Source organism: Zosterops lateralis (genome assembly GCF_965231275.1).
Source record: "Zosterops lateralis genome assembly, chromosome: 4".
Lineage (NCBI taxonomy): Eukaryota > Metazoa > Chordata > Aves > Passeriformes > Zosteropidae > Zosterops > Zosterops lateralis.
The window spans coordinates 62,400,376-62,426,619 of NC_139765.1; the positions used below are offsets into that span (position 1 = coordinate 62,400,376).

At 37.9% G+C, this 26,244-nt stretch overlaps 1 protein-coding gene across 3 annotated transcripts in view; it reads right to left on the minus strand.

Annotated features, from left to right (window-relative positions):
• MAGI2 (membrane associated guanylate kinase, WW and PDZ domain containing 2) overlaps nucleotides 1-26,244 on the minus strand; it is a 712,008-nt gene that overhangs the window by 159,308 nt on the left and 526,456 nt on the right. The window lies entirely within an intron of this gene.

Below are 26,244 nucleotides of genomic sequence, written 5' to 3' on the forward strand. Positions count from 1 at the left end.
GTAGCATACTCTGGACATAAAGCTAACTACATTTTTCAGAAACAGAGATCCCTAAAACATTTTACTCTTAACAATGAAACTGTTATAAATTCAATAATCTTGAAAATCAATCTGCATTCATTTATAACCAAACGGCCACATACATATTCATGTACATCCATACTTATTTTATTATCACTAACAATGAATGCTTAAAAAATTATTATACTGCCAACAGAATTTCATCTTGTGTTTAAAAGGCACCAGACAGAGGCAACAAGTATCTCAGTTGACATGAACACAGTAAAAACTTCAGTACCAGATGTGGTGAGTTGTATAGAGGAGACTCACAAAGGAATGGGCATTCTCCTTATGCACAGGAATTGATTTTTCTGAAGTTAAAGACTATGACACAATGTGTGGGGACAGATATGGAGATTCTAAAAGGAAATTTGACTGGAATTTGGCTGAGGAATTCCTTCTCTCAGATTTATTTTTCTTTTTAAACTCTGTTGCGCTATTTTAAAGCAACTTTTTGGAGACAATAAGTACTGAACTAGACAGAACAGAACTGATTTAGAATATTGTTAGCTTTGAAATCTTCCCAAGTCCTCACTCTGAATGACTTTTGTCAGGGCTATTTTGTTACTGTCACTTCATAGTAATAAAGGCAGGATAAGGTATTCAAGCAGGTCACAGAATTAGAGAATGGTTGATGTTGGAAGGGAACTTTGGAGGTTGTCTAGCCCAACCTCTCTGCTCAAAGTGGGGTCAGCCAGATCAAATTGCTCAGGACCATCTTCAGCCAGTGCCTGAATATATCCAAGGATGGAGACTCCACAACCTTTCTGGGCAACTCAGTCTGTGCCCTTTTGCCTCCTGTCCTGTCACCAGACACCACTGCAAAGAGCCTGGTTCTGTCCTCCTTGCATTTCCCTTCATGTATTTATTTAGATTGACAAAATCTCCCTTGAACCTTCTCCTCCTCAGGCTAAACCATCCCAGGTCTCTAATCCTTTCCTCGTGGGAGGGATCCTCCAGTCCCTTAATCATCTTAGTGGCCATTTACTGGACTCTCTTCTTTATATCCATGTCTCTCCTGTACAGGGAGCCCTGGATCCAGCACTCCAGCTGTGTCTCACCTGTGCTGAGCAGAGGGGCAGGATCATTTCCTTGATCTGCTGGTGATGCTCTGCCAAGAGCAGCCCAGGAGACTGCTGACCTGCTTTGTTGCAGGGGCAAATCAATGGCATATCAAGTCTCTAAGCATTAGAAAGCCCTGGTGATGCTCTTTCCAGACCTTCTCAGAATTTGAGTAAAATGAGGTGAGTTACCCTACAATGGCTCTCACAAATCCTGTGTATCTTGGGACAAGACTGTGTAATGTAATCCATAAATATTCAAAAAGAAATTAGCTGATTCAAAAATCCTGTACTGTCCCTCCAGAAAGTTTCATTGCCAACTCATGCACGATAAATAAGGAAAAAATCTGCTATGAAAAATGATGCTCTTAGCAAACACTAATGACACAGAATGAATATAAAGTATTAGCTTAAATATGATTGTTACGTTTTATTTTCATGTAACCTTGTACAGTTTTCTTCTGCTAATTAGCTTAATATTGCTTTCATAGCTGTCCATCTAAAATTACATTTCCTCAGAGAAAACTCAGACAAGTACCAGTAAAACCTGTACATAGAAATATATGCAAACACACACACATCCCCATATACATACACATACAGGTGGGCATAAGTTCCTCTCCCAAAGTCCATTGGTAGATGCATTTTTTCCAAGTATGAAATAAACAAACAAACAGATATTGTGTTCAACTTTGAAAGAGGGTATTTTTATGTAAGTTTATACACTACAAGTGTATAGATGCAGATATCGTATTTCATTTTATGTATTCATAAAAATCTGAAATAATTGAGGATTCATTATTAACCTGTTGGCCTATTTTTTTCCTAAAGTAATACTTAATTGCAATTATGAACTGGCACAACTACTGAGAAGGAAAAATTCCCTTTACTAGTGTAAAAGTCTGTAAAAAATTTAATGCATTTGACATACCAAGAAGAATCCATTTTTAAATGCATAGATTGAATGACTGATTATTTAACATCATAGGATAGCCATGGGTTCAGAAGAAAGAAAAGCAAGATTACCTTTGTGTGCTGTAATACACTTCATGTAAGGTTATGCTCTGATTTTATTATTCCATTTAAGATTTGGCCTATCAGCTATGTTTAAATAAAATTCTGTGTTGACCACTAAAACAGAATTGCTAGAGCACAAACCCCAGGCCCCTGCCTGTTGAGAATGGCAGATAGGATTAGTGGAGTGGAGTTTACTACAGAGGTTCTCTAAGAAGAATCTTCTGCTACATTAGCTTTCATGAGCACTGTGATTATTTTTCATTATATTAAATAGTGGCATCTATTCCATTTTTCACTATTGAAATGGAAGATTAAAGGACAGAAATACTTTACTGCTTCATAAAGCAGGAAGCTAAGCATTTCCCAGATTAGGGGTGAGGGCATTACAGTTTCTCCTTTTGATTTCACTGTGCCCAGGGATGATCATTAGGGATTAAAGTGAACAGTAAATATTTGTAAAAGAGAATTGTTGTAAAACACGAGTGAAGGAGATTGCTGATGGCCACTATGATATGAATAGGGAAGGGAGATATATCTTACAGCTGATATTCATTTGCTAACCTCAGCATGCTCATTCATGTGTCATTTTTGCAAGCACTAGTTCAGGGATACTGTGCTATAATATGACAGACATCTTCATCTTCAGGAGCTCAGCACTTCTACCACCCATCTCCTCCAAGTCTCTAGACTGCTGAAGGCTTTCCCTGTACAGAAGGAATAAAATTAAAAATCTACATTTTATTTTTCAAGCTTAACTATCTAACATCCTCCTATCATCCAGTGCAGGGCCTGTTCAGAAATATTTATAAAATCACCTTTTAAAAATCAGTAATAGTTTGTGCAGTGGTCAGCAATGCTGACACCATGAGTGGATGTAAGGTGCTGGATAATCTGTATGGTATCTTTATATCCTCCAGTTTTTGCAATGCATGCTTTATTCCTTACAAGAAGAGCAGCATGTAGCCAACACCAGCCATCCAAAACAACCTTTGCTCAGTAAACAAAAGCTCTGGGTGAGCTTTTAATTTGGAAGAAACTATTTCTAAAAGTTAAATGCCCAGTTGTAATGGAAGTCAAAGAAGGAAGGAAGAAAGGAAGGAGGGAAAGTAAGGAAAGGAAGGAGGGAAGGAAGGAAGGCACGAAGGAAGACGGGAACAAAGGAAAGCAGGAACAAAGGAAGGCAGGAAGGCAGGAAGGCAGGAAGGCAGGAAGGAAGGAACTATGAATTTGAGGAGGTCACTTTAATAGTCAACTGTAGTGCCTTCTCATCCCAGACTACTTATGCTAATGGTGCAGATGCTCTTATTCTGCCTTCTGAAATCTGTTGCATTTCAGAACGATTTTTAATGGTGCCACTTAACATTCTCTAGGGATGGAGGAAAGAGTACATATTGGATCTCAATGTGCCAAGATGAAAAAGCATACTACCAAGCCTGGAGATTAATTTTTCTGAAGTTTATCATTTGCTAACTGAGTTAAAGAGAGTCATAAAAACTTCTCAGGGTTTCAGAACAACAGACAGCATTGTGTCTCTACCCCACAGACAGGCTGGAAGGAAAGATGAGAGCATATTTCCTGATTCAGCTGCAATCAAAATATTTGTATCGTTCAAAGGAATATAGCATGAGAGAGAAAAAGAAAATATAATGCCTGCTGTTATTGAAAATACTGTCAATAAGGATGTGGAAGCTTTGGAACTCAACATGAGTTTGGTTCACCTGCCTTGTTAACACCCAAGCACAGGCCAGGAATCATTTTTAACCTATATGGGAAACTTTTTCAGAAACATACTGTATCTTCCCACTCACAAGTCTGTGGATTTTTTAATTTCTTGTTTTCTCTCTTTTCTTTCTCCCTGTTTCAAATTCAGTTTTGTGTTTTCAAGTCAGTTACTTAAAAACAGAGAGTATCAAAAGAGTTACAAAACAGAGCAGCCCCACAGTCCAATGCAGTCTCACAGACTCCCAGTTTCTCTAAGAGATACAGTTTTTGCAAATGTTTATCTCTAAGTCTAAACCAGTGTTCCTCACTGCATAGCTCACACCAACTAATTTTGCTTGTAATACCCTAAGGCACAGCACAGAGGTTCCCAGGGGGTGGATGCTGCTCCAATCATGCCGTGCTGCTCCCTCAGGAGCTCAGGCTTGGAGATAGTTGGTTTGGATGCTTTTGCTTGTTCAAGTCCACATTGTCCAGCTGATAAATGAAACACATTGTGGTTCTGCTGCTGCTCCTGAAACCTCTGATGCAGGTTTCCATAAAGAAAGAGAGGATAACACTACCCAGTGAAAATCAGGATTAACCTACTACCCCCATACCTGTGTGAATTCTACTAGGTCACCTGTCTGGATTCCATCTGGAGCTCCAAAAATGAAACAAATCAACAGGCATATGTTATGGCAACACTGAGTGGGTGGGAGAGGAAAAAAAAAAAGATAAAAACGCTGGAGGTTGAATTGTTCACTCTCTCAGTGGAAATAACAACAAAGGTAGGATAGACAAATCCACCTCCACAAAAAAACCCCAAACAAACTGACTATTCCTTTCATGGAAGATTTGGAAAACATAGGGAATATACCACCTCCAAGTCAAGCCATGTAAGTTCAATTTCAATGAAACTCATGTTCTCCAACTGCTATTCTCATATCAGGAAATTTCACAAAATCATGACTGTTTATGTTCTGTCTGCAATCAAAAACCATTCATGTGCAATTTCTTCTCACAAATCAAATGTCATTATGCAAAATTTCTCCTTACAGAATGGAAATAAATGTCTAAGTAATATAGCTGATAAACGCATCTTCTTCCTTCTGTGCAGCTTCTTGTGACATGCTACATCTTTAGTTATGTAGAACATATATTACTTAATATTACTATAAATTCAATAATATTTTCCCCAGCATTGTTACCAAGTGAAATACTGCCAGCAGTAGGGGTATTTTTTAATATTAGGTATACTTGATTCCTGTGACAGGCAGAACTGTGCAACTGCTAATTAAGATTTGCATTAATACAGTGAAAAATTGTCAACTGAATTACTTTTTTTTTTTGTTTGGTTTTTTTTTTTGTCTTTGTTTTTCAATCAATAAGAGTCTATAAAGGGCTTGTTAACTTTTCATTCAAATAAAAATTAAAACCCCAAATCAATTAGAAATAAATAAGGGGGAAAATAACTTATATGTTGAGAACTTAGCTAAATTACTGTAGGCAGTGCCTGAGACAGTTTCCTTAATAAAGTTTTAATAAGGAATTCAGTGCTTAAGAGGTAAGCGGGCAATAGCTGAAGCTTGTCTAAAGTACCCTCCATGGGCCTTTTCAAGAGAAAGCCAAGAGTTTCTGTTAAAAGATTTCAAACAAATTATAAAATCCTGCTTTCCAGGTATTTATAACAAATAGATTTAAGGAAAGCAGGAACATTGAAAAAAATATTATTAAAACTTTACAATTTTTTTTCATCAAATCTTGTTATCCTTTTATCTTATTCTCTGTCCTTACTCCTGGATTACGCGTGACAGATGCCTGGTTCATATTACAGAACTGCTGTGGAGAGAGAAGCTTAAACCAGCTCCTTGTTGATCTCAAAGTTCCCACTAAAGTGACCAGCATTCTGCTGGGGAAATAGAGATAGCTCACATTTTAGCTGCAAGTTCTTTCTCAGAAGCCTGGATAGGAATGCATCCAGACTTCCTTGGAATAATAAAACAGCAGTGTGCCTTAGCTTCCAAGAAGAGTGTGGTAAAATTTCTGAATTCTGTGTTAAATTACACACCATCTCATTTTTAATATAACAAAGGGTACACATAAAGACAGTATCTGCAACACCCTCATAGCTGATAGTTTTTACCTAGCTGACATGGGTGCTGCTAGGAATGAAACCCCTTCAGGACAAGGGACATTTCTGCAGATGCTGGAGGAGCTGGTCCCTGCCCTGGTGGCTCCATGCCCCAAGCCAAGGTGGTTTCAAGGCTGGTTCAAGGCTGGGCAGTGTCAGAGGCCAGGCTGAATGGAGATTGGAGCAACCTGGTCTGGTGAAAGCCATCCCTGTGCCAGGGGGATATAATGAGATGATCTGGCCCTGGCACACCCATTCTGCCTGCAGAACAGGAGCCCTGAGCACATCAGTTGTACTCTGCATTATCAGTTTGTATTCCGGAAGTTCAGCAGATTTGCTTCATGCCATGTAGAGCTCCAACGTGGAAGATTCTGCCTTTGAAACTGATTTTATTAACACAGCTGTTATGTGCTATATTCTTTTGAAAAAAACCCAACCAACCAACCAACCAACCAACCAACAAAAAAAAACAAAACAAAACAAAACAAAACCCCCAAAAAACCAAAAAACCACCAGACTGAAAAGAAACACTCTTTTTGATCTTTTGCATGTTCAAATCTTTCAATGCTTGTATCTCATTACTGACTGTATCAATTCAGTCTTGATATAAACCAGTGTTGTCTAACAAATCTATGATGTCATGAAGTTAGGTTTTTCTTCTATTTGCTTTTCAGTCTCTCACTTTACTCATATTCTTTATTTTGTTGTTAAATGTTTAAGTCCTGTGAATTTGTGGAGTTACTGAATTTACTGTTATTATAAAACCTATACCCTCAAATTTGGCTACTGACCTAAAAAGATCCATATAAAAGTATGTAGCTACTAACAGCACAGGCCAAATTTTATGGGAGGCTGCCAGGTATTTTGCCAGTCAAATTCAACAAATCTGTTCACCTCTTAATCTCTAGCATAACAAATTAAAAAAGTTTATCATTCTGTAACAAACCCAAATGACACATTTGAGTGCTATTTTCAGTGCCTTTATTAAAGAGGAAACAGGAATACCCTCAGCCTTTGCTCACAGGGTAAGTGCCCCTACTCTTGCCTGTCTTGGTTGCCCTCTGCCAAACTCCTCTGTATCATGGGGTCCAAAATCTGGATTCAGTATTACAGATGCAGACTAACTACTCAGTTCCCAGCCTGTACTGTTGCTGGGATATTGTTCCTCCCCAAGTGCAGAGCTCTGTATTTGTCCTTGTTGAAATTCACAGGGTTTCTGCTGGCCCAGTCCTCCAGCCTGTCCCAATGCAGCCATGCCCTTGACTTGTTGATGGGTCCCCATGGGGTCACCTGAAAAGCTGACTCTGTTTTCTTCTTCAGACACAGAGATGTCAAACAGGGCAGATTTGTCTATAAACTGCTGCAATACTTCTCTTCCACAGGCATTCAGGCACAGTGTGGCCCATTAACCACTACCCTCTAAGCCTCAACACCCAACCAGTTACTTACATGCACAGTTTGTCACCAACCCAGATTTTTAATGTCTTCAATGTAACACACAAAATTTTGTGACTGAAAAAAAGAATCTTGAATACGTCGATAAATGTCCTCCACTGCTTTTACTTCATCCACAAATCCAGTAATTTAAGTACAACAAACAAGCTTGCCAGGCATGATTTGCAGTGGGTAAATTCCACTAGTTGCTCCCAGTGTACTGGATTTGGATGGGATGGAGTTACCTTTCCCCACTGCAGTTTGGATGGGATGTTACCCATCCAAAGTTACGTTTCCCTACTGTGCTTTGCTCCAGTAGCTAGAAAGGTGTTGATAACATACCAGCGTTTGGCTACTGCTGAACAGTGCTAACACAGCATCAAAGGTGTCTCCCCAGCATTCACACCTCACCAATTGTCTGGGTTTGGGCAAGCTCTTGGGAAGGGGCATAGCCAGTACAGATGAGCCAAAATGAAAAAAGGCATGTTCTGTATCATATGATGTCTGTTCAGAAATTAAAGCTACAAGAAATGACATTTCTCTTCCAGACCAATTGCTATGTGTGCTGAAGTTCTGCTTCCTGAGAAGTAGCTGGATATCACTTTGCTGATGAAAAGAAGAGAGCAAAATATTTTCCTTTGCTTCCACATGTGACCATTTCTGTTACTTCATTAAACTACCTTTATCTTGACTCATGTTTTTTCCCATCTTATTTTCTTGCCTTCATCCAGATGAGGATGAAATGGGTAGGGCAGCTTGATGGGTACCTGGTATCCTGCCAAGGGCAACTCACCACACTCTGTCACCACCCTCTTCTTCAGATGTCCAGAAATGTTCCCAGAGGACTCCATGTGTCATCCAGGACACTGTCAAGGTCTGATGTCAGCCCATGTCCTGAGCTCCTCTGCCTCAGCATCTTGAACTTCACTTATTTCATGGTCACTATAGCTATAGCTGCTGTTGATTATCACATCTCTTGCTAGTCCTTGCTATTAGTTCATAACAGGTCCAGGGATGCATCACCTCTCATTTCCTTATCTGGTACCTGTAACAAGAGCTAATTCCCCAAACTGTCAGAAATCTTGGTGCCTGCTTGTCTTCTCCCTTTTTGTCCCTGCAGCAGGTGTCAGGGAGCCTAAAGTTCCCCATGGAAGCCAGAATCTGTGATCAGAGACTTACTTGAGTTGTTTAAAGTACATTTCCTCACTCTGATCAGGGAATTTGTACCAACACCCAGCACTGTCTCCTTTACTGTCCCCTCCTCTGATCCTGCCCCACAGACTCTCCATCAGCCAGCTGCTCAGGAGAGCTCTAGACAGCCATGCTGTTCCTGTGCATGGCGGAAGCCCCTTTTCCCTCACCTCCTCTAACCATCTTTCCTGGTCTAACATGTTATTTTACCTTGTTCCTGAAGGATTTTTAAAATAACAACACTGAACCTTAATTAAAATTTCAATCAACATTGGAAAACATTTGTTTCGTGACTGCCTTTTTCTCACTGGGTCTTGGGAGTCTCAAGTCAATGTTTCAAAATAAATCACATAGAATAATGCTGTCTGGTTTTCTGGTGGCTTTTTTCTGTCTCATTATTACAACAAATGGCAATTACTCAGTTTTATTTGACAGGGCAGTGATGCAAATGGATCAGTGTATTATAAAGATGTATTATAAAAAGAGACAAAAAATGTAGCATCTGTAGTGATAATGTAAAAAAAAATAAAATAAAATAGCCAAGTACTACTTTGTATGCTTACAATGAACTGATTATCTGTGGGTGGTCTACAAATAAAAAGCTATCCTGCCCAGACAGTAAAATTTCAAAGGTACAGTACTTATTTTTGATGAGCTGCAACTGCCTCAGAATCACCAGACACTGACCCTGGATGGAAATCTGAGAGCAGGTTAAATAAACTAGTGCTCTGATCAAGTACAGGGCATCTCACATCTCTGTGTTTTATTCACAAGTGGCCAGTGAAGTTCTACACAATCAGATAGAAGAATCCTCCTCAAGGTACTTTCTATAGGATCTGTTTCCATGACTACCATGCTTTTTAGTAACATGTTTTTACAGTTCTGAACTTGGCTGCATATACATAATGCAGACACAGTAGTTGTTTAAATAGTATTTGATGAAATAGATAAATCAATACAATTGATGAGAGAGATTACATTGAACTGGGGAAAATTCATGTTAACACTGCACCTGCTGAAGCAGGAATTATTCATTTATATTAGTGAAATAAGATTAGAGTCTGGTTTTTTCCTTCTCAATGGCTTCATTGCCTTGCTGAGGATGAGAACTTTAAAGGCTCATTTTTTATTAAATCTTGCTTTGCTGTACAATCAATAAAAAGCTGCTTTGGTTGCATGGAACTGCTTTCTGAAACTTCTTGTTATAACTCATTCATCATTATGCATTAGTGATATTTATGGGGACACTCACTCTGTACTTTAAACATTATGTTAAAAAAATCCCTTGGCATTTGAGTGACAAGGAAATATATATGAATTCACAAGCTTATTTTTCTTTATTTGAATTGTAATGCCATCTGCTAAAACTCAGTCTCAGTATGGTTCCGTGAGAGCAGCAGAAAAGAACTTTGCATGAGAAACAGGTGTGTGGTCCTTTGTTAATGTGCCAGACACAATGTGCTTGCATTCATAAGGGCACGTTGCAGTTTTAGTGTCTAATTAATACATCTATTTGTGTCAATGACAAAATCAGGTTTCTAAGTCGCTTTTCCTTCAACAGTTTTAACTGTGTGGGATAATAATACAATAAAGATATATCCATATTTTCTTCATGTTTCAATGTTCATTAATGTTGGCATGTCCTAACGTGGAAGAAAAGTTATAGGAAGAAAGAAAAACAAAAGTAAGGCAAAGAGAATACAAAATATGTGTGTTGTCACTTTTTATGACATTTCAGCACATAAAAATAAAAAACCATTACTATGAAAGAAGATTATAGAACTACTCTCCCTTCCTTTTATTTTTCTCTCTTCCTTCTCAGGGTAAAACCTCCCCAAGAGTGAATAGAGTAGCAACCCAAACACTAGAGAGGGGACTGAAAGGATGCTGTGTTAGTGGGATAGAAACAGAAAGGGGACAGAGAGATGGAAAAAACAGTTACTGGAAGAAGAGAGTGTCTGCTCACTTTTTCATGCATGTGCAGAAACAGACTATTTGCATGTCCGGGGACTTTCAGCTTACTCAGTCATGGCTACCTTTATCATAAACACCAACCCAGACAGATGAGGCATCTGACTTTCATGGTATTGATACATGCAATTTTGGAGTCAGCAACTGATCTACTAAATTCCAACAGAAAGTAACCTTCTACTCAGTATGCCCTGGCACGGGTATTATATAAATTGGTTCTTTAAATTAATTAATTAATATTAATTGAATTTGTGCTTAATGGTTGAAGGTAAGTCTCTAATTTGAAGCTGTACCAACTCAGTGGCAGGATAAACAAATTTCAATTTGATTTCCGCTTTAAATTTCTGCTCTTTACTGTACTCCAATCCCTTCGGCTTTTTAAATATCAAGGTGACTACAAGTTCTTTAAACAAAAGAGACCTCCAGACTGCTTCTCCTACAACTATCCCAAAATATGTATGGCCTACCACAAAGTTACTACAGAATATAGGAACAAAAATTACAAAAATTGAACAGATCTCTCTCTCACTGCAGTATTTTCACCTCATCCTAGCTTTGCCTAACTATTTTATGCCTTTCTAATTCTGCTGTAAACCAGCTTAGAACTAATCAGGTAAAGACATACAAAGACATGCCTTTTACAGACTGAACTAGTGACACTTGACTGAATTTTTTTGGAGATTTCTCCCGATGGCCAAGGAGAAGAATTCAGAGTGATTAGGCTACATCCCCTCAATGTCAACACATCCTGTTCAGAAAGCCAGTAAGAAAGGCAGCAGCATGACCTTACTCACTGCAGCCTCAGTTATTTACAAAAATACATGTATTGGGCCCAAAAGGTAATATATAAACTGCTGTTCAACCAAGGCTGTCCCTAAATCACCAGAAAAGAGTCTGAGTACATCAGGCAAATAAACTGCAGAAATTGCAAGCAGAAGAAATGCTAAGATTGATTTTGTTGTCATTGTGTGTAACTATGCATAGCTGTATTATAACCAGGGAAGAGCAAATAAGTACAGAAGAGAACTTTTTGTGGCTGGTTATGTTTCTTTTCAGTCATTTACAGTCTTCATGAAACTTAATAAACTGTACTGCAGACAGAACTCAGAGGATGAAAATTTATTGAGACTTCTATGTTGGACAGGTGTAGAAACCATTATCTTAAAGGCAAGCAGAGCTGGAAGGGACTTGATTTTACATCTCCCTTGATAGGCATTCTACTGATACATAAAGTAATGGTGGAATTATCAGCCACAGCTTTCGATGCAGGAGAATGAGAAAAATCATGTTTCTTTGTAATTTATGATATATCCACTGTGTGCACTTACCCAGAGCTAGGTATGTTTTTCCTTGGCAAACTTTAATTATTTTGAGCAAAATGTTATATGCCTACTGAATATGTGTGCTCAGCTCCTAAGTTTGCCTTTTGGGCTGAGCTACAGTGAGGACTTGGGGATTTAACTTGTATCTACTTTCTTCCCTGATCTGTATATAGGTGCTTGCATTTCACAGGCTTAGTTAACATCTGGTTCACTGGCCTGTGCTCACAGAAAAAGACAATTTCTGTACCATGGGAGAAAAATAAGCCTCCTAATCCTTTATCAGAAGCCTTAAAAATGCAGGGAACTGAATGCTACATGCATTTTAGGTGCATATTTGTCTCTGCTCCACTGACAAAAATAGTTGTGCAAGTGCCATGTTTGTAAACTGGTTGGGTTGGAACACTTCTAACACCTGTGGCAATGGCTCTGCCAGCCTTTTAGAACTCAGTGAAATGATAGAAATGTATTAGCTTTCCACTTTTCAGTTGCAGCGCTAATTGCACGAGGCAGCTGGTGCTGCAGGAAAACCTGTACTGTTTTACAGGAAAGGAGTTTAAGTGGAAGGAGGGAACATGGTGTTGCTTCACAACTGTCTCATTTTTGTCTTTAATCTCTTTTTTCCTTCTAGCATTTTAGAATGACTAGATGATGAGAAAGGAGTAAGGGACAGGAAGACTGGTGGAAATACTGAGAGAAAGCAATGGTGTGCCTGTGAGGGGAGGAAGACATGGCATGATAGGTAGGCAAGTCTTGCTTGAACCGGCCCTGAATTTCTTATTTCCCTCCATATATTATGTTTCTCCTTGAATTGTCAATCTCTTCTCATTTGTCAGTACTATTTCCTCTATTTTTATTTATTCATTTTTTTAAGCTTCTTTTTTCCTTTTTTTTTTTGATATTGAGTCAGTAATAAGCAGTATACCCTTTGGTCTCCTAAAAGTGACAGGAGACAATGGTGTCTCCTGCAAGTTAAAATAAGAACAACTGTTCATACAGCTTGTACCATATATCCTAAAGAAGAGAGAATGTTTATGTCTACAGCTTCTGAGTTTGCAGAAGCTGAGTTTGCATACCTGCACAAAGTATAAAAGAAAAGGGGGGCTTGTATAATATGATTTTAAAATCACATGCTGGTTGTTCCTTTAAACACAAAACCCCCAGTGATATGAATATATAATTCACCAGTGAGTGCTCAACATCCCAAGGATTTTATGAAATTAAAACTCATTTAGATGGCAGTCTAAGGTCCTCCTGAGAATATTTGCATTTTCTTGTCTTCCTATAATAAAGGTAATTAATGCCACTCAGTTTTTTTTTTATGACTACAACTGTAAACAAGATAAATATGGGCTGTATCAGGCCTGTCAGTTTTACATTATCCCAGAGTCTGATGTTCACAACACTTAATTGCTCTGTGGTGGGATGACCCTGACTGGGTGCCAGGTGCCCACAAAATCCACCCTTCAATCTCCTCCTCAGCTGGACAGGGCAGAGAAAATATAATAAAGGTCTTCTCCTGTTCCAGCAGGAGATCCTCCTCTTTGTCCCATGGACCTCCCTGGGCTGCAGGATCACAGCTGCCTCACCAGGGGCTGCCCCAGGGGCTGCAGGGGAATCTGCTCTGGCACCTGGAGCACCTCCTGCCCCTCCTTCTGCACTGACCTGGTGCCTGCAGGGCTGTTTTTCTCACAAATTCTCACTCCTCTCTGGCTGATGTAGCAGTTGTTTTTCTCCTTTCCCCCCTGCTTCCTAGCTGTGCTGTCCCAGAGGTGACGCCCCTGTCACTGATTGTCTTGGCCTTGGCCAGCAGTGGGTCCATTTTGTAGCCAACTGGCATTGGCTCCACTGGACACAGGGGAAGCCATCTGCCACCAAAACCTTGCCATGCCAGCCCAATACACATTGTTTTCTCAGATTTCCAGTATCCTGCACTCTTGTGTTAGCTATGATGGTATCTAATTACCTGCAGAATTGAGGGTCCCCTGAGCAACTGCAATACTACAAACACCAAGGTCATTCTCATGCCCCTTCAGAACAGGGCAGTTAAAAGCAATTGGGGTCAGTGTCTCTGAGCTAAACTCTGCCCACTCTTCGATTTGCAGGTCAGACTTCTGTCCTCTGGACATTACCAAGGTTCTGAAATAATTTAATAATGTGAACTGAGACTCCAGCTATTCATAGCAATCAAACACAGCCATTCCCTTCCACACTTAGTGACAACATACTGAAATAGCCAATGAAAGTAATGAAAAACACTGTATTGGCATCAAGGTCCCAGAAATCATCAATTCTCAATTCAATGTGTTCACGCAGCAAAATTGGAAGTCTGGAGGCTGTTTTACCCTCAAAATTGCAGGCAACAGCACCTTCTTTGCTGTAGCAATAGCAATTCACTGCAACCAGACAGCAATTAAACCATTTCACAGATCAAATTATCCTTGACTGATGTGAGATTATATTCAGCCCTGCTCATGATTCTACATTGTTCTCTTTCTTATTAAAGTTTTCTCACAGCCTTTTGGGATCTTTTTCTTAACTGCTGAGAGCAATAGTTTTATTTATTAATAGGTTTGTTTATTAAGAATAAACATCAAAAAATCTTTAAAGGACTGGAAATTTTCTGTGGGTCTATTGATGACTGTTATTTTGTGTAATCACACTTGTCTCTCATGAGGGGGACCTCTCAATAAAGGACTCAAATTGTGATGCCGAGCACACAACTTTGATACAGTTCTACAATTCAAGGTTACAGAAATAAGTCAAAACCTTTCTTCCATAACACTGTGCAAAACTGAGATAATCTGGGCAATTTTATAGCAATGAGAAAGGATATTTAGCAGGGCAAAAAGGACTGAGGAAATAGAGACACGTAATGTGGAGGTTGCTGCAGTAGGAACATTTCTGTGCATGGGCACATGAATTTACATCTCCCACTGGCAGTAGCTGCCCAGCCCTGGTGGGATCCAGACTGTCCCCTGCAGCACAGCAGGCTCCTCTCCCAAAAATCCTGCACCAGTGTCACCACTTGATGGGAAGCAGCAGAATTTAACCCCTGGTAACTGGCCATTATCCACTGTCTTATCTTAAAAATCAGAAACTGTTTATAGAGGATTTTTTTTCTGTCATATTAGCTAATCTAATGGTCAGAGGGAGATCACTCCTCAAGGGAAACTACTGCTATTGCCTCATAAGTAAGCCACTTACGTTTTTAATTTTGAGAAATTGCTAAACATTTCTGATATTCAGGACAATTAAAGACTGTGACAGTAAAAGGAAAAAAAAATATAACAAAAAAACCAAAACCAAGGACATCAGCACTTGATCTTGTGAGAACAAAATATTGGATTAAAGAAACAGAAAATTCATTCAGTTACTGCAATATGAATGGTCTTGAGATGCCAAACATGAATACAAAATTCAATTTTTAATCTATCTAAAAGTGTATGTCTGCAGTCTTTGATTTAAACTCATGTCTAATGCAAATCTTATTAAATAGATAAAAATGTTTGAAAGAAAGAAAAGAGAACAGAATCAACTGCATAACTTTTCCCCTTCCCTCCCAAAAATATATCTTGATCTCATCAGGATAGCACACAAAGGCCCTTAATGTTTTCGTGAGAATTTTTTTTCCCATCTTAATGGCTATTTTTTATAACCTTTGTGTTATCTAGAGGCCATAAAATGGGAATCTCTGCTAATGGTTCTACTTCTAGCATTTCACATCCCTTTTCAAAGTGATATATGCTAATTAAATGAACAGAAATAAAACAAATGTGCATAAGCTGATTTCAAAGATGTCAAAGTGCCATTTTCAGTAAGGATAGCCTCTTTTCTGATGTCCATTCCAAACCATATAGTAGACTGACAACATCCACAGACTATTTTTCACATTTTCCAAAGAAAGAACCTTGTAACTCCATTTGTACGCAGTTGATGCAAGACGAAAAAGATGAAGATAACAAAACCAGACAGTGCTGCCATATGTTCAGTATAGAAGCAAATTATAGTACACTAACACCCCATCACTATTGTATAAAAAGGCAGCAAACGCAAATGTACCCTAAAAAATTCTACTAAAGAATTAAAAGATGGGTAAGATAAGAGTTTTAAATTAAATACAATCTAGCCCCCTTTTTTCCTTCAACATTCCTTTTTTTTTCCTTCACTTTTTTTTATTATTAATTTGTTACAGGTTCTTTCAGTACTTTTTCTCACTGTCATTAGAGATCTTAATCTCTGACCAGTAGCTTCATATTTATTTCTTTTTTACAATTAAATATTCCAGGAACTATAGTTTGAATAGCCTAAGAATATGTAAGCTTCTTATGTCTGTTATATCAAAAAATCTCAGCCCACACATCAGTGGTCCTCAGCATCAAATCATAGTATTATATATGCCGCTCTGTCATTTTTTTTTTTTAACTGAAACATGTGACTTGTCTAGTTTAGTGCTTTAATACAAATCTAGATTTTTTCATTTCGACCCTCTTTATTTTTCCCATCAAAATTTATTTCCCCTTGAAAGAAGTTTAGGATTAAGGTAGGCTGTGCTTTGCTTTTCTGTGGTTAATGCTATGCATGGGTATCGTTCTGGACTGAGGGTATCTTTTACAATAGCTGAATTCTGAATGCTTCATGTACTCACAGGGACGGAGCTGGAAATATGTATTCAAGGTTCTGCTTTCCAAGTGTTTACTGGATTCTTCAGTTTCCCTTTCATCTTCAGAAGAAGGAATAACTACCTAGGGGCTAATAATTACATTAAAATCTCCAACGGAATTGCAAAATTCAGGAGAAATGAGGAGGGCTTTGAGCAACCTGGCCTCGTGGAAGATGTCCCTGTGCATGGCAAGAGAGTTGGACCAGATGATTTTTGAAGGTCCCTTCCAACACAAACTATTCTGTAGTATAAAGGATAATTGCTAATGTGCAATGTGGACAACTTGTCCCCAGGAATGACAGTTTCTCTACAGACAAGCTACTTCTTTTGTTTCTACTTTCACCCCCTCTTTTCCCTCCACAGCTTCCAACCAGTCACTGTTCAGAGATACTTTTTCCAGATCCTGAGTCCATTTTCATGTATCTTCTCACAGATAATGTTTCTTCTTTTCTTAATTTTTTTTTGCATGTTGCCACCAATAATTTGTGCTGATTCACCCTGAATTAGCATTCAAAATGAATCAGAAATCTTAAGAAGTGCTATGATTTATACAAAACTTGTCAAAAAGTGGCTTTTCTCAGGACTGCTGGTTCTTGGTGATGGTGTAGGTGGGTTTCTTAGCCCAGCAAGGTGTCATTGCCACTACATTTTCAAAGCAGACACAAGTCTAATAATACATTAGTCATTTACACAGCATTCTTCTCCCAAAATAATGATCTTAGAGCATCTGAAGGTGTGTGAACTGATCCAGTACAGTGTGCAAAACCACAGTGGTCTGACAAGAACCAATATTCTGGGTGGGGAAGGAGAACTCCTTAGGAAGCACAGGCTGGCAAGACAAGGAGGAGGAGTTGCCCTTTACGTGACAGAATAGCTGGAAAGCTCTGGAACAACTGGAAATGGAGCTCTGCCAGGGGATAGATGAGGAGCCAACTGACAGCTTGTGGATGAGGATTAAAGAGAGGTAAGGGTTGGTCTGTGTTTTCTATAGGCTGCCTGACCAGGAAGCACAAGTGGATTGGATCCTCAACAAGAGAACCAGATGAAACTCTCTACAGAAAGAAGCAGCTCCACGTTTGGAGACCCTGGTCATCACGGAGTATTTCAACCAGCCCAGTATCTGCTGAAGGGACAGCACAGCAGAGGTTCTTGGAGTGCAGCAGGAACTTTCTCATCCAAGTGAAGACAAAGAGAAGTGATCTGGATGTCACATTCACTTGTTGAGGACGGAAGGTTCAAGCCAGCCTTGGCTGCAGTGACCACGAGTTAGTGGAATTCAGAGGTCCCTCCCAACATAAAGTATTCTGTGATTCTGTTAGGGCTGAAGACATTGCCAGTATCTACAGGATCTGTGGTAGCCTAGATAACTGGATAATTATTTGTCAAAAGTATTTAAAAAATGCTTAAAAAACTGCATAGAAACAGGCACAAGAAAGACAATGCAAGTGTACAGAAAAGTGAAATGTACAATAGTATACAATGGGTGAAATAAATTTAGCCTCTGTATTTATTCCTCTTTTTGTCCATTTCAGCTTCAGTTTTTGAGTCTGGTTCCAGGACGTGTTTCAATACAGAGCCTACTCACTCACGAGGCACACAACTTCTGAAAATGCTTGGGTGTTATTGAATGTTTGCTTTTACTGCCTAGATCTTATAAATCTAAATCCTTTTCATGGAAATTAATTGACTATTAAAGAGAAATTTGGTTTCCTGTTTCACAAAAGTATTCCCTTAATCCTTAATTGTGCATGCTATCCCATTCCAATCAAAGCTGTAGGACTTTTAATCATATTTACATATCCATTAAGTTCTCTCTAATCACACAGGTAACATTTTATCGACCTATTTCTGTTCCAGCTCATTAAACACAGCTGTTCTGATGCTTAAGAAAAGAGCAGAATGTAAACAAACCACCCCCCACTCCTCCCCAATTAAGTGTAAAGGTGTAAAATTCAGAAAAGCAAAATGGCTGATTTAAATTCTCTCATCTGAATTCTCTTCTCAGGCTCAACCAAGTCCTCAGATTTTTCCTCACCATGAACTGAGGTGTCCTTGCAGAATTTCCATTGAACAAAAGGGACTAAATGTTGCCCTCAGTCTGCAGTGTGTAAGCCCTCACTGGAGCCACATTTACACAACTTAGTCCCAGAAACAGTCTAGCAATAGACTTGGCAGCACAGAGCTGCAAGAAAACTAAATTTATCTTGCTACATCTCATGCAGAATAAGACCTTTAAGAGCTAGTCAGGCATCCCCTCAACGTGTTTTGAAAGCTGGTACTTAATTTGTTTGCTGCACTGGAGTTGTCAAGAGTTTTCTTAGATTATAAATTCTTCTGGGCTGAGATCAGCTAATAGTCATTTGTTTGGTAACCTCAAAAAAAGGCTCTATTTTATGCTATGTGACAGTACATATTAATAATCATAAAGTTATAGTAGCAACAGGTCAAGCAGTGGCAAAACACAGTGTTTTCAGAGTAACTGAAAATTATTTATTCTGTAAGACTTATAAGCAAACACAATAAAGACGAAAAGGACTATTGAAAAAGTTCTCATCTGAGATACGTAATAAAAATGTTTTATCTATGATAAACAGAAAATTAGAAAAGAATTCTATATTCTTAGGAGGCTGAGATGGAAGCAGATGGAAAAACTGATAAAATGGGATAGGATGGCATTTCAGCTTCTGAGTCATACTGTTGAGCGTTTTTGCTTTTCTGAGATTTCCAGGATATGCAGATATGTTTCTATTCAATTAAGCCTGGATTTGCCTCCAGTTACAACTCAGCATTTATTGAATTGTAAGGATCCTTATATTCAAGGGTTTATGTGCTGACTTCAGGTAAATCATGATTCTCAGCAGCATCATCCTCACTATGAGATATTTTTTGTTTGTTCTTTAAATTACTTGTTCAAAGCATTACTTGCTTTCCCAATGTGTAGTTGAATTAATTCTCCAACAGCTTAGCAGAATCTTTTCCATATGAAATGCCAAATCTGGTTTCTGTGCTCAGCTTTCTTTTTCCACAAGACTACTGATATGTGCTTACACACTACTCCAAAATATCCACAAAGTATAATAACATTATGTTAAGAAACATTTAGATATGATAGTTTAAACTGTGCTTTTGATTCATGATATTTAAACCAAGAGATTAGCTGATTAAATCTGACAAAATAATGGCACCTGCTTCTGAATGTGGAGCTGTTATTACTGGTGCACAGTTAAAGTTGCTTTGAGATTGGTAGCTGCAGCTTGTACTGAATCCCTTGGACCTGGGCCAGAGCACATTAAAGTCAACCGAAAGAAGATTTGCTCGCATTGAAATTAATCAGAAATGAACTCATGACATTTAGAGCTGGCAAAATTGTATGCATTGTTTACCTAGTTTCCTAGATGCATGGTTGTTTTACCTACAGAAGCAATGATTGTCATAAGAACTTCTGGAATGCAGAAACAGGGATACTTTCAAAGGCACAATGTCAAGTCCTTTGCTCCTAATGAAATTATCTTTAAATACTCCCTTTAATAACATGTTTTGCTCATGCAGGGGGGTAGAAATACTCAAAGGAAAAAATGAAAAATTCTATTTTGCAGGAAAGACATTAGCTTTATAATATCTCTTCCTCAGAATATACCAATGTTTTGAATTCTCAAATAAATTAAGCAAATACTATTATGCTCATTTTTGCAGCTGGGGATGCTAAAACACAAAAAAAGATGCAATTTCTCATAGTCACACATTAAATCCCTGGCAGTGCATGGGACAGAGTCCAGGACTGCAGATTCCCTGTGAACCACTAGACTACACTACTCAGCATGATTTAAAGAGCCACCTTCAGTCTCAGAAGACAGCTTTGTAAAATATAATTTTGCAAAAGATTCTTGGCTGGATTTCACACATGCAGTAATTCTAAGTCCAATTTTTTCCACTCATCCTATTTCCCAGGTTTTTGATTCACAAAATGTTTTGAGATTAGCTTCTGAGAGCCTTGAGTTTCAGCCAAACATGGATTATGGATCAGATAATGCTAATTACAATTAATAATGTGGGCAATGGTATTGTAAATTGAGAAATTACCACAGAATTAATTTTGCACTGAAAGTTGGAGTGATGCTGCAAGAACAATATCTATAACTAGAGACCAAAATATGATAAAGATTAATTTTAAAATATTTATTCTGAATTGGGTTGGATGATAAGTAAATTTACCTACAGACCCACAATTATTCAGAAACTGGAAAAAAGATGGGATAGATTTGGCTGCTGATATTTTTTTCTCGGTGAGATTCATAAGAATAAAACTTATTTAATTTAAACACAGTGTGCAATTACTTCCCATCAAGATGTGGCCTTCATGTTCAGAGAAGATTTGAAGGAAATTCACCATTTCCCAGAAGTATAGCCTTACTGCTGTTCTCAGTCTAAAAGCAACTGTTTTCATTTGCTTTTTCAATTCTTGTGATTAGTTGTTTAACAGACTAGAACCTGGAGTTCACATATTTTCCTATAACGGAGCATCCTTCTCACTAGGTTCAAAAATTACCCACACTGTATTTTTCACTGGTTGGCTGTGCACAAAATAGAAAGGATTAAGCACAGGATGGATTAAGAAAGTAATGACGTATGAAAGTCTGGTGAATAAACCTGTAACTGGGAAACCTCTGCCCGCACCAAGACTTTAATGATTATGATGGACATGATTAACAAAACATCTGTTTTATGTTTAGTGTCTTACACTACAGTATTGAGGATTTACTGGAACAGGTAGACACATGAATATGGGCCATTTCTATGCTCACATCAGCTTTTCTGTTACTCTTCTCACTGCCAGCAGTCATGAACATCTTTATGAATGATAAGGCTGAATTAGAAGAGAGGTAATTGTGAAAATTTAGTGATCCACTGCACTGCTCCTGAAAACTGTTCTTTCCAATCACAGAGTAGAAATTGTATCAGTAAAAATTTGAAAATTGGGCAAATTTTTGTGCTATGTGCAATTTTAAATTTGACCTCTGAAATAAATATTCTCACAGAAAATGTGAGTTTCTAAGTGCAGCATCACAATATTTTAAAAAGTATTATTTTGCATAACTAGTTACATGAAAAATTATAAAATGCTTATAGCCATTATGCAAGCAGCAAAATGTAATCTCTAAGTTAGGTGTTCAATTATTTTCTCTAATATCATTAGATATTTGGTGACTACATGGTAATAATTTCTCAGCCCTAGTTACTGTAAACTGTATGAATTTACTACACTGGAATTTACTTGTTCAAATGAACATTAGAAGCAAATGATGAAGGGACCACAATTATATTCTTTATAATAGACCCTCCAAAGAGGAAGTGATATGTTCTGTTAAATCTGATGCTAAAAGAGCTGAAAACTTTCAATATTTAGAACTGACACTTAAAAAGATAAATTCTGATCTGTAAGTTCATTCTTCTAAATTGGAGAAAATGGTAGGCAAAATCATTACTGTGGAAATGTTTCAACACAGATTTATACTTGTTCAAATTTTTTTCTTCATCCTTTCCCCAGACTACTATGAAAAATTTGTTACTTTGTAAAATCCCTGTAAAATATAATATGATTAACTTTTTATAATTTGCAGTGAAATACTGGCTAGCATAAATCTTTTAATGATGCCATTACAGATGTACTGATACTACACTAGAGTGCTTTGTGGAAGTAAAAAAACATTGCAAGTGTGCTGGATATAAAAATTGTAAATCTGAGCAAGGTTGACCAGCATGTTTAATAACTTCTTGCCCATCAACATCTGAAAACATTGAATGATGCAATAGACAGCAATACCTTTGTAACAATTTTTTTTAGCTCATCTGTAATTCTTAACTATTGAAATGCTCTATTGCTGCCTCACGGACATCATAAGTACACAGAATCAGAGAATGTTTCAAACCAGCAGTCGTGGTGGATGCTTTGAAAGCATAGCACAGAAATGGTATTTCACTTCTTTTCAGTATCAAAATGAGGTAATAAAGCACCAGTCAACAAATAGCAGAGATTTTGGAGAATGGCAGGTGACCAAGGAAACTATGACAACAGTATTATAATAAATTCATCTCTCAAAGGGCTTTGGAAACTGATCAGGCACTTGGATTGTTAGTGTAGCATGTAAGATATGGAAAAAAACCCCACATTTTCAGACCCAAATGATGGTGTATTAAGCTGGGCTCGCTGCCCCACTGATGCTGTTACACAGCTCCAGGAGCAGACTGAAGAGCAGCCAGGCTGGAGTCTGAACAGAGCAGACACCCAAACAAACACACATCACACACTGTTTTGGGGGTCTCACTCTGGAACATTTAGACATATGAAGCATGATTTCATAATTCAGTGGATGTTTTCACAGTATTATCTTTTTAACACTGACAGTTTCTTCCTCTTGCAGAAGTAACAAGCTAGCAGAGAATGGCTCTAAAACAAATGGAAAACCAAAGCAAAAGGAATAAAAAAAAACTTTGCAAGGCAGTGACTGAGTCTGTACTATCTTACTGAAGAATATATTAAAGTTAAAGGCGCAACATTGCATTACCATCTTTAAAACCTTAAATAACCTCAGCTAGAAACAGCACTTCACTTTTTGCAGTCCTTTTTTTTATGAGAAACCATTCTAGAGAACAATCTGATTTAAAGAATTTGAACTCAGTAGTTTTAAACTTCTTTGATAAAAGAACATAGAAAAAGCCAACAAAAGAAATAAAATCCTGCCAGGGTATCTGATGCTAACATCTCTATAATTCAGTTTCTCAGAAGACAGAAATCTACCTGATTTGTCTCTTTAAACTAAATTCAGCTGGATTTCCTCAAGTACACTTAAATCCTTAAGTGTGACTCACTTCAATTTAGGTTCTGGAGAGCAAGGAGAAATAATTGATCTTGAGGAGGGAAAAAAAAAGAAAAAAAAAAAAGAAACTGCAATGCAGAAAAGCAGCAGCTATAAAATGGAAGTTTCAGCCCATGATATTGTGGAGTGGAGGTCAGATAAGAATGAAGGATCACATGAATGAAAGTGGGGACAATGCCAAGTCTGGTGAGTCTCAGATTTAACCACTTACTGCGGCATCACTGTCTGATCAAGTAAAGGAAAAGAGAAACTGTCCAGAAAACTTGTCATACAAAGCAATATGCTCGTTTCACCAATGCCATATTCACACTCACACAGGTGGCAACTGTATTTTAAAGCAACTAGCCTGTGATTCTGTAGCAATTGTGATTATTAAAATGTGTGCCTAGAATCCATGTGGTTCTCCTGGCTCTGTTGCAGGAAAACAGGAGAACACTTCTGGGTGGTCCATCAGCCTGGACAAGCTGTCCATGGAGATTCTTTCTAGTGGCCTCAGAGCAGGACTCTTATGTTGTGGGCAGTGCTGTCACAATGACTGTCACCAAGCCGTTGGAAAACTCCCCTCATAGCCTTCCTTCTACTTACTTTGAACTTCTGATAGAAAATTGAAATGAAAGTGGTCCAGCTACTTCCTAGAAAACGACCAGCTATTTCCTAGAAAAGGTTCAGAAAAATGTATTTGGGACAATGATAAGAAAAATCAATAGATCTTGATTATGAAATGCTATAAGAAAGTTTCTGCTTGGGAACAGAATTTAAAGATAATGTTTTTACATCAAGCAGGGCCTTTTATTAGACTCAAAAAAAATCACTAAATGTTTCAAAACCTGGTCAGGTAAAATTTCTGCAGATCCTGTCCTTTCTAAGCATGCATAAATGTGCCTGCTGATGAGATAGAAATGTGCATCTTCTTATCACAACTCTACTGCAAACATATCTGCACGAGATAACAGAGGGACAAGTGCAATATCTGATTTTGTAAGTACTTGTTCTGTCCAAGATCATGTAATCTAAGATACTTGAATTTCACCATTCCTTGTCTGCTGGGAGCACTTGTGTGCTGCAGACTATCCAGCCCCCTGCTAGCAGAAAGCCCTACAGACCTCACAGGGCAGTCCACAGCCACAACCCCATGCACTCTGCTGTCTTCTCATGTGAAGGAAATGCTGCTATTGAAGCTGCTCTTTGCAAAGTTGCAGATAAACCACATGAACCAAATTATTTCAGTGTCATTTCCTCCCACCTGCTTTTTTTAAATTTTCAATAAAATATATGGAAATCAATACTAAAATTTTATATTGAAAACTGAAAATTTAAGATTACTTCCAGAGTCTTAAACTGACCACCCAAGAAATGAACACCACTAAATTGCAACGTAAGAATGCAGGTCTTCAGAGCTAGATTCAGCAAGAGTAAGTTAAATGAAGGTTCAAACTGCCCCACTTGGCCATTTCTCCCCGCAATTCCTTGCATCAAGCACTTTGCAAAAGAAGCAAAAACATCCCACAGCCACAAGTCTCTTCTACAGAGCTCTGAGCCATGCCAGAGTACACAAAGTTCTGTCCTTTGTACTCAAGGAAGAAAGAGCCCAAGTGAAAGATACTCATACCCACATAACAAAAAGACAATATCACAGTCTACATGAACAAAAGATCCAAACTGAAATCACACAAGAAACCTGAATTTTAATGTGTTTGGATATTCAGGACTATGTTTCTATCATCTTAACAGCATTATGTAACAGTTTCTTTTTCTTTGAGTACGTTCATGTATTGAAATATATTAATTATCTAGGCCAAAGTTTTGTTCTGTCTCCACATATATAATAAGATTCAGGAAGGCAATTACCACATGGCAATTTTTTCATATCTGAAGTTTATTTCAATATACATTTCACGCTGATACGATTACAGAAAAACCAACCTACTTTAAAAAATCCTGGTTTTCTTCAAAGCTCAAATGGGATGCAGAGTGAGATTAAAATTTTAGTTTCTGGTTTTGATTACTTGGTGGCATAATGACAATGCTGTAAATTAATTAATACATCTACAGCAAGATGCAATAACATTAGTCTGAGCAAGGTCACAAGTTTTCAAGGTACCTAGAAGACCTGAAGGGTCTTTGAAGGGACCAGAATATGGAGTCACAAAAGCTGTATCACTATGCAGAGTGACAGAAAAGGAAACTGGACAACTTAATCCCTTCTATATTATAACTGGCAATTAAGGTTTAAACAGATTTAAACCAATTTAGACTACCACACTACCACAGACTAGTTGAAACAGGTAGAAAAAAATCGAAACCAGATCATGAAACTCTAGAGATTTCATCTGATAGTAAACCCAACAGGTAATAACAAGGTTTTACTGATTCTATTACCTAATATCCACAAAGGGTGATCTGACCTGTGAGCAGGAATACTGTTAATTAATCTCATTCAGCAATATGCTTAGCAGTTACATAGCAGAAAGCATTCAACAATATAAGTGTAGTTAGCAAGTTTAGTGTGTAAGTAGCTCCAGCCATCAATTGTTTTATTTCTTAATACTATTCCAGCTTCTTTTCTGCTACTGAAGAAATGCATAGACTGAAATAGTGATTTCACAGTACATTTAGATAATAAAATTGTCTTCTTGATATTGTATTTACTTCTCAGCTAGATAGGTGTGAAAATATACAGTTGTTATAACACTTTCCACAGCATTAATGAGACAGTTTCCCTTGAGCTGTGGCAGTAATATTTCTAGTTAATTTGGTTTTAGAACACTATAGAATGAGTTTTAGTTTATATTTTTGCAGAGGTTAGGAAAATCACCATGAA